Here is a 19,720-nt window from a genome sequence, read left to right on the forward strand (position 1 = left end):
GAAGAATCGAACATCTATGTTTGCTCTTGCACAGAAACTGAAAATGTTCCTAATCGCAAATCTCCGAAAGTGTTTGATCAAATGCTTTGAACTTTTGACAAAAAGTTGCATTGGAATACACGTGTATTTTTATATACCTATTTTTGGAATATAGGTAATAAATAATAGTTTACAATCCTAATAATAGGGAAACGTTGTTACAAAAATTTCAAAAACCTACTACATACTTATTACAAAGATAGGTACCTAAAAGGACGCCTGTATTAGAACATAACGTTGTATCAAAATTTCAAAGCAATCGGTCTAGAAATTTCGGAGATACACGATTCCAACCAAACGAGCATGGGAAACTCCATCCGCTTTAAATCGCATAGCATATTTGAATCACTGATGTCAACGGAATGCGACGAATGAATACGTATTCACCTGTTTGAAAACACAATTAGTGACGCCACCTGTTGCTACATTTTGCAGTAAGTATCTCATTATGTTTTTGGAGAATCCGTCTTCTATTGTTTCAGGTTAGTTTTTACTTTTTCAAGTAAGGTTGTGTTTGGGCTGGACTCGAACTGTTCGAAGGGTTTGCGTCACAGTTCGGGAAATCTCAGGTTCAGTTCAACCTTTTGATCGGCCCGCTATCTAGCGACTTTTGTCGGTACTACATCCACGAGCTGCCTGAGCGTTTATGTTTAATAACAAAAATAACTGTGAAAGGCGGCCTAAAATATCTTCTAGGGTGTATATCAACGGCAGTTAATCAAGAAATAAGAATATGCAATCGTGTTTCTGTCAAATTCTCCATTTTTCGATCGTCCCGCGGTCTACTGACCTCTGATGGTACTATCTCTAAGACGGGTATTGCCTCTCCCCATAGGAGTTACAACTAGTTTACCACGTAATCTTTGGTTTTTCGCGCTTTTAATTTTTCAATAATTTTCTTCATTGTTTCATCTGAATTTAGAAATTTCAAATACATTGGCCAAGAACTTTGAAAAAATTGGTCAAGTACTTTTGTAGATGTTTGGCAACAACGTTTTTCTTTATGCACACATCAATTAAAGTTTTGCATGACCTCGGTTCCGAGAGTTCCGGAACCTGCGCAGAAAATTGGAATAGAGATCAACATAAACATCATTTCCGCCCTTTTTATTGCTCCTGAAAACCACATACTGCATGTTGTACCACTATACAGCGAGACCTTTATTGGTGGTGGTCCAGATTGATGTACATACAGGTATCTTTAATACCCCGTAGCACATCCTCTTGCATTGATACATGCCTGTATTCGTCGTGGCATACTATCCACAAATTCATCAAGGCACTCTTCGTCCAGATTGTCCCAATCCTCAACAGCGATTCGGCGTAGATCCCTCAGAGTGGTTGGTGGCTCACGTCGTCCATAAACAGCCCTTTTAGATCTATCCCAGGCATGTTCGATAAGGTTCATGTCTGGAGTACATGTTGGCCACTCTAATCGGGAGATGTCGTTATCCTGTAAGAAGTCATTCACAAGATGTGCACGAATGGGGCACGAATTTTCGTCCACGAAGACGAATGCTTCGCCAATAGGCTACCCATATGGTTGCACTATCGATCGGAGGATGGCATTCACATATCGTACAGCCGTTAGTGCGCCTTCCATGACCACCAGCGGAGTACGTCGCCCCCACATAATGCCACCCCAAAACAGCGGGGAACCTCCACCTTGCTGCACACGCTGGACGCTGTGTCTAAGGCGTTCAACCTGGCCGAGTTGTCTCCAAACACATCTCCGACGATTGTCTGGTTAAAGGCATATGCGACATTCAGCGGTGAAGAGAAAATGATGCCAATCCTGAGCGGTCGATTCGACATGTAGGTCCCATTTGTACCGCGCTGCATAGTTTTGTGGTTGCACAGATGGACCTCTCCATGGATGTCGGGAGTGAAGCTGCGCACCATGCAGCCTGTTGCGCACAGTTTGAATCGTAACACGACGTCCTGTGGCTGCACGAAAAGCATTATTCAACATGGTGGCGTTGCTGTCAGGATTCCTCCGAGCCATAATCCGTAGGTAGCGGTCATCCACTGCAGTAGCAGGCCTTGGCCTGGCCGAGGCATGTCATCAACAGTTCCTGTCTCTCTTTATCTCCTCCATGTCCGAACAACGTCGCTTTGGTTCACTCCCAGACGCCTGGACACTTCCTTTGTTGAGAGCCCTTCCTGGCTTAAAGTAATAATGCGGATGCGATCGAACCGCGGTATTGACCGCCTAGGCATGGTTGAACTACAGACAACAGGGGCCGTGTACCTCCTTCCTGGTGTAGCGAGTAGAAACTGATCGGCTGTCGGACCCCTCCGTCTAATAGTCGCTGCTCATACATGGTTGTTTACATCTTTGGGCGGGTTTAGTGACATCTCTAAACAGTCAATGTTAAGGCGACCGGCTGTGATAAGCAGGAAATCTGGGTTCGAGTACCGGTCCGGCACAGATTTCACTGTCGTCATTCCACCATACAGCTGATGGTTGTCCATATTCGCAAATGCGTTCCTGTTCCTGAGAGCTAACGAGCAAAAATGGACATACGGCCGGAAACCAGAAACTGCTGCCAACTCAGTGACGCTGAGCCAATGTTGATGGTTCACTGGGACCATACCACGAGGATTCTCCTTAGTCAACGCGAGGGTGTTGCGAAGGTTTACAATACCACCCCTCGTAAAGATAGCCTCCGTAATCGACAAATTACTGCCCTCTTGAGTGTCGACTAAAATACTAGTACAGACAGAACAATACTACTTGCCAGGTGTTTTCACATGTGTGCTTTCAATCATCGAAACCTACGCTGTCAAAGATCTTTTATCTCCACCTTGAAGTGGATGTACCTCCCTTAGAATGCACTTCCGGCCGTACGTCCACATAACCTTACTCGCTGCTTAGCTTCTCAGGGTCCTTTCCCCCTTTCCTACAGTTTGTCCCCATATAGCAAAATCTCCCTGCATACTCGGATCCTACTACAGTGTTCGTCTCCATACGCAGTTTTCACATATGGAGTGAGGGAGAAATGGCTATATGCATGTCTCAACTCAGTATCCTCTCTATGCCTCTCTCTCTATCTATCTATCTATCTATCCGCCCAATCTGAGACGAACTTGGTACATACATGACTTATTGTTGGTACCAGCCGACAGTTAACGCGCGGTTAAGAACCCAAGAACCCCTGTTTGTGAGGTTGAGGAAGTGGCGACATGTAAGCGTAGCTGTGGGACACCTAGAGCAATTTCAACCGATCATCGTCCATGTACGGATTACTGTTTGGGTAAGATACCCAGCACACTTAAGAATGGGGAGCTCGCTTCCTTTTATAAAGGGCAGTGAAATGAAAGCGAGATAGATGGAAAACAGTAAGCAAACTATTTATTATTTGAAAAATAATCGCCGTAACTGTTAATACATTTATCCTACTGTGAGACAACACGTCAGTATCTCCATGGAAATATTTTTGTGGTTGCACGCAAGATATTTTAAATTTCATTTTACTATCGTGTACTTGGTGTCAGCTCAAACAAATACTGCACATCACATCTTTCATGCGAGTCCTAGCGTCGACAGAAAACGTTAGTTGGTTTCCCATTGCAAACAAATTGGTTTTAAAGCGGAATTTTACGTGACCATTCGACCCAGTGATTCCGTATTAGTCTACAGTGATATTCGTATAATTGATGTGTACTGACATGGATAGTAAAGTACTAAGAACAACAAGTACTTCAGCATCGACAGTACCGACTTGGTCCGCGCTGACTGCTACCGCGCTGTTCAGTCGCTGCTGGAGTACTTGCTGCTCTTCGTATTTTATTGCCCCCACTAACACATTTCGACAAAACAAATATAGCACTAAATTAACATGGGGCCGCTCTATCGAACTGGCACGTCAAATTCCGCTTTAAAGAACATTTTGTCTGTAACGGGAAACAAACCAACACCTTCCGTCGACACTGGGTGTCGCTTGGAAGATACGATGAGATTTATTGTTTGCGCTGATTGCAGATATACACTGCAGAAACTAAATTGCAAATTCCTACCGTAACATGTAACAAAATGAGCCTGACGGCTCTTACGAGGTACGCCTGTTATACAGAAGCCATAAGGCTAGAAAATTGTTGAGAAGTTTTGAAAGGCCTGCGGACAATCGAAGTTTGGTGCAGGAACTGTGGGTCAACTGCCAAGTGAACCCTCAGTATAAATGTAACGAAGTACTCATAAATTTGCAGGAAGCCTCATTATTGTAATGTTATGCGATCGCAAAACAATAGTGACATTCAATAGAAAGCTGTATATTAACTCAAAAAAGCAATGACAATACAATGTGCTATGGCTGTGGCGGGCTGCGGAGTGGTGGCATGGTAGGCTATGGCGTCAGTGGCGCAGCTTGCATCTGCGTGATCCTTAACGTGCAGTCTAGTAATCGAGGGTCTGTCGCTATAAATGGCCAGCAGCTCAGTCTTCAGTCTACATTAGTAATTCGCTGGTTCTGTTCACACGAGGTCCATGCGCACGTCTGTCTATAAATGAAATGTGCAAAGCGCACTGTTCTCGACAGCATACAAATGCGGCGCGGTGTGGCACAGATACGGGGCGAGAGGCGGAAGCAGCCGGAGACGTGTGTGGCGGGCGGCCTACCTGCAGGGGCACCACAGGTCGTACTCACGACCACTCTCACATCTACACGACACACACGATTCGCCATAATATTTATGAATCATTAAAATAAGAACACTTTAAAGCGCTAATTCAAACTGTATTGGCTTTTAATGCCTGTAGGAAATGATATATGGAAAACACTCTTCGAAATTCTTTAGGTACCAATGAGGGAGTCAAAAGTTATCTACAATCAGGCTGCAGTTAAGGGGCGCAGTTCTTGAGAAGAGAGTTAGACAGCGTTGCAGCCTATCCCCGGCCTTATTCAGTCTATACGATGAGCAAGCTGTGAAGAAAACCGAGGAGTAACTTAGAAAAGGAATTAAAGTTAAGATATAAGAAATAAAACAAAGAGGTTTTTCTGACGGCATTGTAAGTCTGCCACTGACGGCAAAGGACTTGCCAGAGCATTTGAACTGGATAGAAAGCGTCTTGAAAATAGATTACAAAAAGAACATGAGCAAATGTAAAACAAGGATAATGGAATGTAGTGGAATAAAATTGGTAGTGATGAGTGAATTATATTAGGAAATGAGACGTTATAAATAGGCGAGTTTTCTTTTTCTATTTGGGCAAGGTAAATAATAATGAGCTAAGTAGGAAGGATATACAATGCGCACTGACAATAGCGACGAAAGCATTTCGAGAGAGGAAGGATTTGTAGACATAGAATACAAATGTAAATGTTAGGAAGTCTTTTCTGTAGGTATTTCAAGTGTAGCGTTGTATGGAAGTGAAACGTGGACGATAAACAGTTCAGACAAGAAGAGAGTAGAATCTTTTGAAATGTGATGCTACAAAAGAATGCTCAAGATTAGATGGTTAGATCGAATAATTAATGATGGGCTATTGAAATGAATTAGGAAGAAAATGATTTTGTTAGAAGAAGGGAATAGTTGATAGGACGCTTACTGAGGCATCAAGGAATCGAAAATCCCGTTGTGTAGGGAATTTTGTGGGTTGTTAGGGTGGTAGAGGGGGGGCGGGTAAAAATGGTAGAGTACAGTACGCTAGTTCGAATGTACGTTGCAGTGGTTATGCACAGACTAAGAGGCTTATGCAGGATACACTATCGTGAAGAGCTGCATCAAACGAATATTTGGTCTGAAGAGTACAAGAAGAACAAAAAATTTCAGTGTGCATAGGAACCACATTAGGAAACTTCCTGGTAGATTTGAATTATGCGGCGAAGACACAACCTTGCCTTTCACATAGAATTCTCTTATCGAATGAGCTATCAGCCCACGAATCACAGCGCGCACTCAAAACACCAATACTACTAGTACTTCTCTAAGCCCGGCTATTTATTGATTTCAATCTCAAATTACGTAGAAAAGTAATGAAAATGTTAACTGTGTGTGGATTGGGGTCAATAAGACTAGAAACTTGGAAAACTGTGGGTTCTACACCAGTATACACTGAGTTCACAAAAGTCGTGGGATAACGACTTGGACATATACATACGATGGCAGTATCGTGTACAGAAGGTATAAAAGGGCAGTGCGTCAGCGGAGCTGTCATTCGTACTCAGGTGATTCGCGTGTGGAGGTTTCCCACGTGAGTATGGCCGCACGGCGGGAATTGACAGACTTTGAATGCGGAATGGTAGCAGGAGCTACAAGCATGGAAATCATTAGCAAATCCAGTATTCCGAGATCAACAGTGTCAAGAGTGTACCGAGAATACCAGGCAGTACCTCTGGCCACGCTCAAGGCAGTGGCCGACTGCCTTCACTTAACGACCGAGAGCAGCAGAGTTTGCATAGGCTGTCAGAGTGAAGCAGACAAGCAAGACTGCGTGAAACAACCGCAGAAATCAATGTGGGACGTACGACGACGAACGCATCCGTTACGAGAGAGCGGAAAAATTTGGCGTTAATGGGCCATGGTAGATGACAGACGCGAGTGCCTTTGCTAACAGCACTAGATTGCCTGCAGCGCCTCTCCTAGGCACGTGACCATATCGGTTGGACTTAAGACAACTGGAAAGCCGTGGCCTGGTCATATGAGTCCCGATTTCAATTGGTAAGAGCTGATGGTAGTTTTAGAGTGTGGCGCAGACTTCACGAAGCCGTGGACCCAAGTGGTCAACAAGGCACCGTGAAAGCTGGTGGTGGTTGCGTAATGGTGAGGGCTGTGTTTACATACAATGGACTAAGTCCTCTGGTTTAACTGAACCGGTCATTGACTGGAAATGATTTTTCTCGGCTACTTGGATAGTATTTGCAGCCATTCATGGACATGATTTTTATGTATGACAATGTGCCACATCACGGGGTCACAACTTTTCACCATTGGTTTGAAGAACGTCCTGGACAGTTCGGCCGAATAATTTGGCCGCCCATATCGCTCGATACGAATCCCATCGAACATTTACGGGACATAATCGAGAGGTCAGTTCGTGCAAAATCTCCTGCACCGACAACATTTACGAAATTGGAGACGGCATGGATTTCTGCAGGGGACTTCCATCCTTGTTGAGCCCTGCCACGTCAAATTTCTGCAATGCGCCGTATAAAAGGCTGTCCGGCACGGTATCAGGAGGTATCCCATGACTTTAGTCTTCTCTTTGTATTTGGAGCAATCGAATGAAAACGAGCCAGATGAAAAAAGTAAGTGAAGTCTTTATTATTTCAAAGTTAATCACCACAACTGTTACTACATTTGTCCCCCCTGTGAGACAAGACAGCCGGCCGAAGTGGCCGTGCGGTTAAAGGCGCTACAGTCTGGAACCGCAAGACCGCTACGGTCGCAGGTTCGAATCCTGCCTCGGGCATGGATGTTTGTGATGTCCTTAGGTTAGTTCGGTTTAACTAGTTCTAAGTTCTAGGGGACTAATGACCTCAGCAGTTGAGTCCCATAGTGCTCAGAGCCAGCCAGACAAGACAGTCAGTGTTTTCATGCAAAAATATATGAGGCTGCATACGCAACCATGGTTCTTACCCGAGCGAGCACACTGACGGGCTTACAGCATTTCATCTGATCAGAGTAGTGTACCGGTTTATAAGGACCTATACACCAGGAAAGTCATACGGTGACATGTACTGCAGCGAGCTTGTTCGATTATCATTCATTCAATTGCAGTGAAGATGGTTATTTATAACTGAAATCTCGATATGCAGGAATAATAAGACAGCAATGATATTGCGTCTGTTTGCCATGTTTTAGTACTTTCAACATTGCAGCCCGGTCAGCAGTTGTGATAATCTAATAGATAAGAAACGATCAGCCTCGATTGCGGTAATGAAACCAACCTTTGCCTAAGTTTCAGCCCAAGTCATTGAGCCTTCTTCAGAAGATAAACCTGATTCTATAATATGTCTACGAGGGCATGGTCTAGAAATAAAACTAAAACAGCCTGAAGAAGGCTCAATTACTTGGGCTGAAACCTAGGTAAAGGTCGGTTTCATTGCCGCAGTTGTGGCTGATAGTTTCTTATATATTGTTTACTATGTGCGATCCTTTCTTATAACAGTGTGCGGTCGCTGTGCACAACGGTTCCTTATGGTATCAAAGTTGATTCTTAAGATGAACCTATGCGGGGTCTCGACCAAAATTCAATGGAACATCTTTGGTCTGAGTTAGAACGGCGATTTGGCTCCAGACTCTAGCGTCTAACATCATTACTTTCTCTAGTTTCGCATCTTGAAGAAGAGTGAGCTACCATTCCTCCACAATCAAACGCCACAATGAAAGCGTTCCAGGCAGAGTTCAAGTCGTCATAAAGTGAAGAGAGGACGCACTTCATACAGGGTGTTTCAAAAATGACCGGTATATTTGAAACGGCAATAAAAACTAAACGAGCAGCGATAGAAATACACCGTTTGTTGCAATATGCTTGGGACAACAGTACATTTTCAGGCGGACAAACTTTCGAAATTACAGTAGTTACAATTTTCAACAACAGATGGCGCTGCAAGTGATGTGAAAGATATACAAGACAACGCAGTCTGTGGGTGCGCCATTCTGTACGTCGTCTTTCTGCTGTAAGCGTGTGCTGTTCACAACGTGCAAGTGTGCTGTAGACAACATGGTTTATTCCTTAGAACAGAGGATTTTTCTGGCGTTGGAATTCCACCGTCTAGAACACAGTGTTGTTGCAACAAGACGAAGTTTTCAACGGAGGTTTAATGTAACCAAAGGACCGAAAAGCGATACAATAAAGGATCTGTTTGAAAAATTTCAACGGACTGGGAACGTGACGGATGAACGTGCTGGAAAGGTAGGGCGACCGCGTACGGCAACCACAGAGGGCAACGCGCAGCTAGTGCAGCAGGTGATCCAACAGCGGCCTCGGGTTTCCGTTCGCCGTGTTGCAGCTGCGGTCCAAATGACGCCAACGTCCACGTATCGTCTCATGCGCCAGAGTTTACACCTCTATCCATACAAAATTCAAACGCGGCAACCCCTCAGCGCCGCTACCATTGCTGCACGAGAGACATTCGCTAACGATATAGTGCACAGGATTGATGACGGCGATATGCATGTGGGCAGCATTTGGTTTACTGACGAAGCTTATTTTTACCTGGACGGCTTCGTCAATAAACAGAACTGGCGCATATGGGGAACCGAAAAGCCCCATGTTGCAGTCCCATCGTCCCTGCATCCTCAAAAAGTATTGGTCTGGGCCGCCATTTCTTCCAAAGGAATCATTGGCCCATTTTTCAGATCCGAAACGATTACTGCATCACGCTATCTGGACATTCTTCGTGAATTTGTGGCGGTACAAACTGCCTTAGACGATACTGCGAACACCTCGTGGTTTATGCAAGATGGTGCCCGGCCACATCGCACGGCCGACGTCTTTAATTTCCTGAATGAATATTTCGATAATCGTGTGATTGCTTTGGGCTATCCGAAACATACAGGAGGCGGCGTGGATTAGCCTCCCTATTCGCCAGACATGAACCCCTGTGACTTCTTTCTGTGGGGACACTTGAAAGACCAGGTGTACCGCCAGAATCCAGAAACAATTGAACAGCTGAAGCAGTACATCTCATCTGCATGTGAAGCCATTCCGCCAGACACGTTGTCAAAGGTTTCGGGTAATTTTTCAGAGACTACGCCATATTATTGCTACGCATGGTGGATATGTGGAAAATATCGTACTATAGAGTTTCCCAGACCGCAGCGCCATCTGTTGTTGAAAATTGTAACTACTGTAATTTCGAAAGTTTGTCTGCCTGAAAATGTACTGTTGTCCCAAGCATATTGCAACAAACGGTGTATTTCTATCGCTGCTCGTTTAGTTTTTATTGTCGTTTCAAATATACCGGTCATTTTTGAAACACCCTGTATAAACGTCCACTAACTGGTGTCTGCACGTTTTTGATCAGATAGGGTAATCTCTGATAGCATTTGAAAGTGCTGGACTTCTTGACATTACCGTGGAGTAATTCGACCAATTAAATAAAGTACTTAACGGTTTACTGAAATCTTCTGACGACGGAGGAAGTCGTCATAAAAACTTGAGTAAACCTGACGCGGCAAGAACGCCGCGAAGCATTTATTCAGGAATGTCGCCGCGAAAAACTACGTTGTCATGTCTAGAAGCTGCTGCGACATATGGTGCTGGAATGGTAGCCTCAGGCTTGAGACGTCATTCTTGAGCTGCTAGGGCTAATTCTTCTGGTTGTCGTACTCTCATGGTACGTGGAAACCCAAGAGGACGAGCAGCTGGTGACGTCACAACATGGAACTCCACGTTCCACTACACTACGGAGCATGAAATGCAGAATCTGGCGCGTTGAATTTTTGCCTTGTAGAGAGGAACATAATCAATGAGATGCGAGATCGTTTTACGTTATAAGCAGAACATAGGAATCGTCATACTGTATGGCGTTAAACATCGTGTTTGGTGGGTTTCCTTTCTCATAGAGCACACGGTAGGAGTATAGCAAATTGAGGAGCTCTAGCTAAGACCTATTATAATAAAACAAAAGGAAACTACAAATCGATAGGTAAAAGCTTCCTGCTCTAAATGTTGTTATCGTTATAAGCTGTGTGGTGCGAATGTATATCGTTTCAATGCTACGACACAATGATGATCTGTCAAAACCGCGCCTTTTTGGTACAGTTTTCATATTAAATATCAAATAGCGGCATTTGTATATGCAGTCTTTAGGCAGTATATGCCATATACGGAGACATGTTGGCTACGTAGAAGCTGGAGAGTAGGTGGTAGTGTCGTGAGCTCTTGAGCTATGAAGAGAAAGCGTCCACCTCCTTCCAGTTTTTTTCCTTCCTTTGTTTTTAAAGGACCTGGCCTTTCTTATTCATTTAATAGAAGTATTATCTCAAATGTCAATGATATTTGCTATAAATAATTTAGTTTTCGCAATTATTGTTGCAAAAGCTAACGACTGGACTGGGATGCATCCACAGTGGTCGGAAATCTTAACGTGAATGCCAATCTATGAAAGTAAACACAAGATACACAGTGGAAGTTTTTGCTATTATGAAACTTCCTGTAAAATATCCACTGATAAGCGAAACATTATGTCCACTGTCCACCTCGACATTGCATACTGCCTGGTGGCGTTGTGGGCACATGACGCTGTAACAAAAGTATGTAAGCGGAGCAGACACGGACGGGGGATCACCCTAGCGAAGATATGGGATTCAAATGCGAAAATCCATTGAGAGAAGCGACTTTGACAAAGGACCGATTACTGTTACGCAGAGCCTGTAAACGCAATTTCGTAAACGGCGAAGCTGGTCGCATGTTCACGTGCTACTGTCGTGAGCACCTACGGAAAGTGAAAGAAGGACAGTGAATTTACCACTAGGCGCTAAATGGTTGGACGTCGACGACTCTTCACAGAATGTGGGGCTCGGAGAACTGTCTGCTCTGTGAAGTAGCACAGATGGTGACCTGTAGCATCTCTGCCGAAATAGCACAATGCTGGTACATGCACAAGTGTTTCGGAGCACACGTTCATCGTACATTGTTGAACATGGAGCTCGGCAGCAGACTACCCCTACCACATGCTGACTGAACGACATCATGAGTTACGCTTGTAGTGGGCGCGGAGCCATCGGGATTCGACCGTCGATCAATTGAAACGTGTCGGCTTTCCGTGAAAATCAAATTTTTTGCTGCACTAGGTCGATGGTCGTCTTCAAAAACGTTGTCATTGAGGTGCGGTGCGCCACGGACGCAGGTTGGTGGGACCAGTATTATGCTATGATAGACATTCTCCTGCGCTTGCATGGGACCAGTGGTAGTAATTGAAGAGACGCTGACAGCTGCGAACCACCTGCATCCCTTCGTGCTTGATGTCTTCCCCGACGGCTGTCATCTTTCAGGAGTGTAATTGTCCGTGTCTCGAAGCCAGAACCGTGCTACAGTACTTTGAGGAGCGTTACAGTCAACTCACGTTCATGTCCTGGCGACCAAACTCGCCTGATGTAAATCCTATGTTACCGATCTGGGTTGCTATCGGGCGCCATCACCGCGTACGCAAATCAGCGGCCCGTTATTTACGCGAATTACATGACATTTGCGCAAACATCTAATGCCACATACCTGCATAAACCTACCAACAAACCATCGGATACCTGATGCACAGAATCAGTGATGTATTTCGTTCCGAAGAGCGACAAACAAGCTGTTAAGCAGGCGGCCATAATGTTTTGGCTCATCTCTCGGATTATGGAGTGGCTCATGTTTCCACCTTGGCGGTAAACATCTTTTTCAGTTATTGTGAGAAGCTTAGAAAAGATCTCCTCGTCCGTCTGAATGAAATTGCGAGATGAATGTCAATCTTGGAATCCATATGATAAAGTACATTACTTCGGAGCGTTGATAGTCAATGCAACTTTTAGAATATGCACAAACTGGTATTAGACAATACAGAGGTGTCCAAAAAAATGTATCCACTGTTTAAAAGTCCATAACTTGCAAACTAATTGACGGAGTTGTCTCATTTTTGGTGAAAGTGTAGCTTATATTCCAACTTAAAGATATCACTGTAGGTGTTCGAAATGGTCGCCATTAACATCCACACACAAACGATGCCGCCGAACTGCAGCACGAACTACTGACTGCAAAGTGTTCAGTTGTATATTTGCACATGAATGTTCGATGGATTCTCGAAGTTCATCCAATGTGCGTGGCTTTTGTCGATAAACGACGTCCTTTAGTGTTCCCCACATGTACAAGTCCAGAGGTCTGGGGAAGGTGGTGGATAGGCCACAGCACTTCTACGGCCTATCCATCTTCCTGGTAGAGTTTCGTCGAGATACGCCCTAACACGATTTTGGTAGTGGGCTGGGGCACCATCTTGTTGAAAAACTCTTCCGTCTCCATACAAGTCTCGGATAGCAGGTAAAATGGATGTCTGAAGCTTCTGACAGTACACCTCACCGGTAACTGTGGCGTCAAAGAACAATGGCCCAATCAAGCCCCGGTAAGACAACCCACACGACACATTTACTCCTGGAAAATTCACGGCTTTGTCAACATGGACGTTCGGATTTTCGGCGGCCCAGTAGATGCAATTGTGGTGATTTACTGTACCATTGAGTTTGAACTGTGCCTCATCAGACCACACAATCATCTCTGCAAACTCTTCATCGTTGCGCATCATGTTAGTAAACCACTCGCAGTACTCCATTCTACGATCTGGGTCGTCCTCGTTCACTGCGTGTAGCAATCGTGGGATGTAGCAATTCCACTTTGCTGTCTTCAAAATTCGCCGAACATTTGAGCGACTCATTCCAGTTTCACGGGCACACTGTCTGACCGACTTCTGTGGTGAGCGAGTGAATTGTTACACACGACGGGAGTTAGCTGGACTTGTTACTGCTACAGGTCGTCCAGATCGTTGTTTGTGTACATCTTTAACACAGCCTTCGGCTTCAAATTTGTCTCGTTGCGACGAATCGTTAAGCGTGTCGGTAGCTCTGTTTGATACTCATTTCGCCATTACCGTTGAACCTCATTAATGTTTTCGTACTTAAAATACCACTTCAAAACTGACTGTAAGCCTTGCGCCAGCCATGTTTACTCGAATAACTAGATGCAACTAAGAACAAAAAATTGAGTAACGGGCGACTGTCATCTGACAATACAAAACGACGCAATACAACGCTCGTGTGGCGATTGCCGGAACTACAAACTATTACGCTATCAAAGATGAGACAACTCCGTCAATTAGTTTGCCAGTTATGGACTTTTAAACAGTGGATACATTTTTTTGGACCCCTCTGTAATGCTAAACTGTAATCAATTTAAAACCGATATGGTTGAAAATTCAATTAACCGTTAAGTTCTACTAGTATGTATCTCAGATCGTTGTACAGTATTATCTAATGTTGCTCTACCAGCAATTCGCTGTTCAAGCCAACGAAGAGTCTAGAATTCTGTTCGTTATCTTTTCCGCTCTTGATCGACAGTCCCTGACAGAGTTAAGGCAATTATTCTACGCGCGCCCATTTTCGCAAAGAAACTGTGTGGTCTGCAAGCCTAATGATACCTACAACGGCCGCTGGAGAGCGCTGCGAGCGCAGATCGCGTTAACCAGCTCGACCCGTGTGTCAACAGCGCTGTCTCCCGTGATCTCGGATGTACCGTCCGCGTCCACATCAACGTTAGCTGCCTCGACCCGTCGGCAGCCCGCAGATCGCGTTAACCAGCTCGACCCGTGTGTCGACAGCGCTGTCTCCCGTGATCTCGGATGTACCGTCCGCGTCCACATCAACGTTAGCTGCCTCGACCCGTCGGCAGCCCGCAGATCGCGTTAACCAGCTCGACCCGTGTGTCGACAGCGCTGTCTCCCGTGATCTCGGATGTACCGTCCGCGTCCACATCAACGTTAGCTGCCTCGACCCGTCGGCAGCCCGCAGATCGCGTTAACCAGCTCGACCCGTGTGTCGACAGCGCTGTCTCCCGTGATCTCGGATGTACCGTCCGCGTCCACATCAACGTTAGCTGCCTCGACCCGTCGGCAGCCCGCTCACTGTTTGACCGGGCCTTAACCCTTCTGTGGGCAAAATTATTGAGCAGTTTTTTTTAATGAATGGAGAGCAGATAGTAGTTAACAGATAGGTATATTTATCATACAGAATATCAAATTTGCTCCAACTGTGAAAGTGAGGTCACACAACAAGGTGGGAAGTATTGGTTCAAATGGTTCAAATGGCTCTGAGCACTATGCGACTTAACTTCTGAGGTCATCAGTCGCCTAGAACTTAGAACTAATGAAACCTAACTAGCCTAAGGACATCACACACATCCATGCCCGAGGCAGGATTCGGCCTACAACCGCACGGCCACTCCGGCCGGCGTGGGAAGTATTCTTCCCACTGCCCTTCCTTGGAGTTAAATGACAAAAACAACTTTTTCAATATATATTTATTTGATAAATTTACTTCTCTTGTTACAATGATTGTTTACAATTACTTGCCACGAAATTTTCTGAAACATGGGTCTATGCAAAGTGGTATTTGACAATATGTACAAACACAGCGAGTGCTCTTTTCCGCAGCTTTGGTACTACAATGACGTCACGTCCAGTAGGTTTCTCCTAAAATGGGTTGATACTCCCCTACAGCCACATAACGAAAATCTTCAGGTACTTTATCCCTCTTTGCCGGAAAGACAGGTTTTTGTCCACGCCTTTTTTGGGATGAGAAGCCAGCGTTCAATTGTCTGGCTAGATGGATCCTGTATGTGAGGTGATCATGCTGTCCACTTTCTCTTTTACTTATTTTCCACAGGATAAAACTTTCACTGCAGCAACGTCCACCAGGAAATAAAATATTCTGTGCCACCATTTTACATAACGTCTGCGAATAGCATACCTTTCTCGTAATTGAACAAACTTATCGACACCACCCATTATTTCGCTGTATTCTGCCACACCTTCAGGACAAGAAATCTCTGTACTAGTACCATCCTTGTTTTATCTTTTCACTGTGGCTGTTTCTCACGGGTCATGAATTGAGGACAGCCGACCGGGTTGGCCGAGTAGTTCTAGGCGCTACAGTCTGGAACCGCGAGACCGCTACGGTCGCAGGTTCGAATTCTGCCTCGGGCATGGGTGTGTGTGATGTCCTTAGGTTAGTTAGGTTTAAGTAGTTCTAAGTTCTAGGGGACTGATGACCTCAGAAGTTAAGTCCCATAGTTCTCAGAGCCATTTGAACCAACCAATTGAGGACAGGAAAGTGACTGGACGGTTATCCATCCATTTTACTGCAGAAATGGCTTCTTTTGTTTCAAACTGGAATTCTCCTCGTTCCAATTTTACGTTTTCTTTCATAAATGTGGGTAAATCAAAAGTATTTACCTGATATTATAGCTTTGAGGAAAAAATCACAAAATGTCACGCAAACAGCACCGAAAGGCTCCTCTACACAGCAACACTCAGCTATACAATGCCTCTGGCGAAGGTACAGCAAAAACGGCGGGAACTTCCGATTGGAAGTAGTACCCTATACTGTTCACTAGGTAGTAGCACCATACAGAGGTGGGAACTGTGAATCCGACGGGACAAGGAGCGAGTTCATTGTAGTGGGAAGCATGTTTCCCACGGCTCACGAAAGGGTTAATATGAGAACTTTCCATATACACTCATACTGCGGCAAGTCCCGCACACATAGTGTGCTCACTAGAGGTGTAGGCACGTGCAAGCGCCATGCCGCGCCGTCGGAGTCAAGCTAGGGGCCTCTTCTCCTCGGAAGGTAATTGGCTGCTACGCGGAGTGCCTGTGGAGCAGCTGTCTTGCAAAAAGCCCAGCAGCTACTGGGCGGGGCGGCGCGGCGCCTGTGATCGGCGCGAAAACGAGAACGCCAGCAGCGGAAACCTCGCTAACGAGCAGAGAGAGGTTCGCACGCCGCATCTGGGTCTAGGCCAGCACTCAAGGCAGCCAGCCAGCCGGAGCTTCTTACCCGCTCTGCTCAGCTCAGTTCAGCTGACGGAAGGCGCGTCGCGGTGCAGATACGGCTGCAAATTCACTCGCCGGTTTTCCCTTCTGGATGGCGCGCAAGCTCCCTCCTCCATCTACAACTCTGTTTTGGCAATAAATGTAAGTCCATTGCAGACGGCAGTGGAGAGTGTTGTGCCTCGGGATTAGTAGAGTGGTAAAACTACCGTAGGCTACGGTAGTCTGTCATCAGGCTACGGTAGTTTTCCTAGTAGCCTTGGTCAGTTAAGATCGTAAACACGTTACCTGTACGTTAGGCGTGTTGCATACCTCTCGGGCGTTACCTCATTTCCTTGGCTTTGCCATAGGCGGCCAGTGTCTTAGTAGATTCCTCTACATACCAGAAGCAGTGAACCGTCTATAAACTGAGTGAAGCTATATAACGGGCCGCGTAACCTGGGGAATGTTTTTGCTCTATATACTTATCCTCCTGTCTGTTACTTAAAAATTAAAGTTATTTATAAAAAAATTGAAATTGTCATTGTTAATTCTGGTTTTATATGAAATTTGTTGATTTTCAGGTTGAAACAGATGGATACTGTAGCAAAAATTAAAAAAAAAGCAATACAGATTTATCATGTAGCGCTATAAAACACAATTTTCTCCAAAAGAAGGTAAAATTTTAAAAAAAGCGAAATAAAAACATATCAAACATCGTTTCAGCACGTCGTAGAGCTCATATAATACAGGTTTTTGTTAGTCATAAAAAACGTTCGTGCTTATCAATAATAACAGGAAACTCTTGCTTTTGATCATGGTGAAGAGCGTTCCATTGAGTACAAAATAATAACAACGATTACATATTTTTTTGATATTTGTACGAGTAACCTGTACTTCCGACAAAAGAAATTACTTTGGTCACATAAAAAAAGTTAATTTTTATTAGTTACAAAACGCAATTTGTTTTATAACGGTATGCAGTAAATATCGGACTAACGGCCAGTACACGCTGGCTGTCAAGTCACCGTCACGTCGTGTCACGTCACGCCACGTCACGGCACCGTCACGTCACGTCACGTCACGTCACGTCACGTCACGTCACGGCACGGCACGACACGACACGTCACGTCACGTCACGTCACGTCACGGCACGGCACCGTACCGTCACGTCAAGATGTATTCACTCTGTCCGTCAGGTCACGGCACGTCAAGTCAATTCAAGTCACGTGACCTCAACTGGGATGGCTGTCCTCAGCTGCTCTTTTCACGGGAACTGCGATCTTCGCAAGATGGGTTTCAACTGGATTTACGCGCAAAGCGCACATACACGACATGGTAGTTTACGTACGCCGATGCTGGTGCCCACATTTGTACGAAACTGACATTTATTGGGCTCAAGCGGTTTACAGATTGCAGGGATAGCATGTATATTAGAGAAAGACGACTGAAATGCAAAACACGCAAAAAGGAGTATCGGTCCGTAAAATGACAAAACGTTTCAAATGGCTCTAAGCACTATGGGACTTTCCACTCTACAGCGGAGTGTGCGCTGATATGAAACTTCCTGGCAGATTAAAACTGTGTGCCGGACCGAGACTCGAACTCGGGACCTTTGCCTTTCGCGGGCAAGTGCTCTACCAACTGAGCTACCCAAGCACGCCTCACGCCCCGTCCTCACAGCTTTACTTCTGCCACTGCCTCGTCTCCTACCTTCCAAACTTTACAGAAGCTCTTATGCGAAACTTGCAGAACTAGCACTTCTGAAAGAAAGGATATTGCGGAGACATGGCTTACCCACAGCCTGGGGGATGTTTCCAGAATGAGATTTTCACTCTGCAGCGGAGAGAAATGCATAGCAGAATGTTTTGAAGGGACGGGACGTGACATGACGGCCAGTGCGAATTGGCCTCAACGCTGAACGATGTGCGGTTCTACACTACTGGCCATTAAAATTGCTACACCAAGAATAAATGCAGATTATAAATGGGTATTCATTGGACAAATATATTATACTAGAACTGACATGCGATTACATTTTCACGCAATTTGGGTGCATCGATCCTGTTAAATCAGTACCCAGAACTACCACCTCTGGCCGTAATAACGGTCGTGATACGCCTGGGAATTGAGTCAAACAGAGCTTGGACGGCGTGTACAGGTACAGCTGCTCATGCAGCTTCAACACGATACCACAATTCATTACGAGTAGTGACTGGCGTAATGTGACGAGCCAGTTGCTCAGCCACCATTAACAAGACGTTTTCAATTGGTGAGAGATCTGGAGAATGTGCGCCAGGGCAGCAGTCGAACATTTTCTGTATCCAGAAAGGCCCGTACAGGAACTGCAACATGCGGTCGTGCATTATCCTGCTGAAACGTAGGGTTTCGCAGGGATCGGATGAAGGGTAGAGCCACGGGTCGTAACACATCTGAAATGTAACGTCCACTGTTCAAAGTGCCGTCAATGCGAACAAGAGGTGACCGAGACGTGTAACCGATGGCACCCCATACCATCACGCCGGGTGATACGCCAAAATGGCGATGACGGATATACGCTTCCAATGTGCGTTCACCGCGATGTCACCAAACACGAATGCAACCATCATGATGCTGTAAACAGAACCTGGATTCATCCGAAAAAAATGACGTTTTGCCATTCGTGCACCCAGGTTCGTCGTTGAGTACACCATCGCAGGCGCACCTGTCTGTGAAGCGGCGTCAAGGGTAACCGCAGCCATGGTCTCCGAGCTGATAGTCCATGCTGCTGTAAATGTCGCCGAACTGTTCGTGCAGATGGTTTTTGTCTTGCAAACGTCCCCATCTGTCGATTCAGGGATCGAGACGTGGCTGCAAGATCCGTTACAGCCATTCGGATAAGATGCCTGTCATCTCGACTGCTAGTGATATGAAGCCGTTGGGATCCAGCACGGCGTTCCGTATTACATCTACATCTACATTTATACTCCGCAAGCCACCCAACGGTGTGTGGCGGAGGGCACTTTACGTGCTACTGTCATTACCTCCCTTTTCTGTTCCAGTCGCGTATGGTTCGCGGGAAGAACGACTGTCTGAAAGCCTCCGTGCGCGCTCGAATCTCTCTAATTTTACATTCGTGATCTCCTCGGGAGGTATAAGTATGGGGAAGCAATATATTCGATATCTCAACCAGAAACGCACCC

General features: G+C 45.4%; 1 protein-coding gene across 2 annotated transcripts in view; it reads left to right on the forward strand.

Annotated features, from left to right (window-relative positions):
* Positions 1–19,720, forward strand: part of LOC126203336 (mucin-17) — a 401,673-nt gene that overhangs the window by 337,216 nt on the left and 44,737 nt on the right. The gene's annotated exons all lie outside the window — the stretch shown is intronic.

Source organism: Schistocerca nitens, chromosome 9 (genome assembly GCF_023898315.1).
Source record: "Schistocerca nitens isolate TAMUIC-IGC-003100 chromosome 9, iqSchNite1.1, whole genome shotgun sequence".
In the NCBI taxonomy this organism is placed as follows: Eukaryota; Metazoa; Arthropoda; class Insecta; order Orthoptera; family Acrididae; genus Schistocerca; species Schistocerca nitens.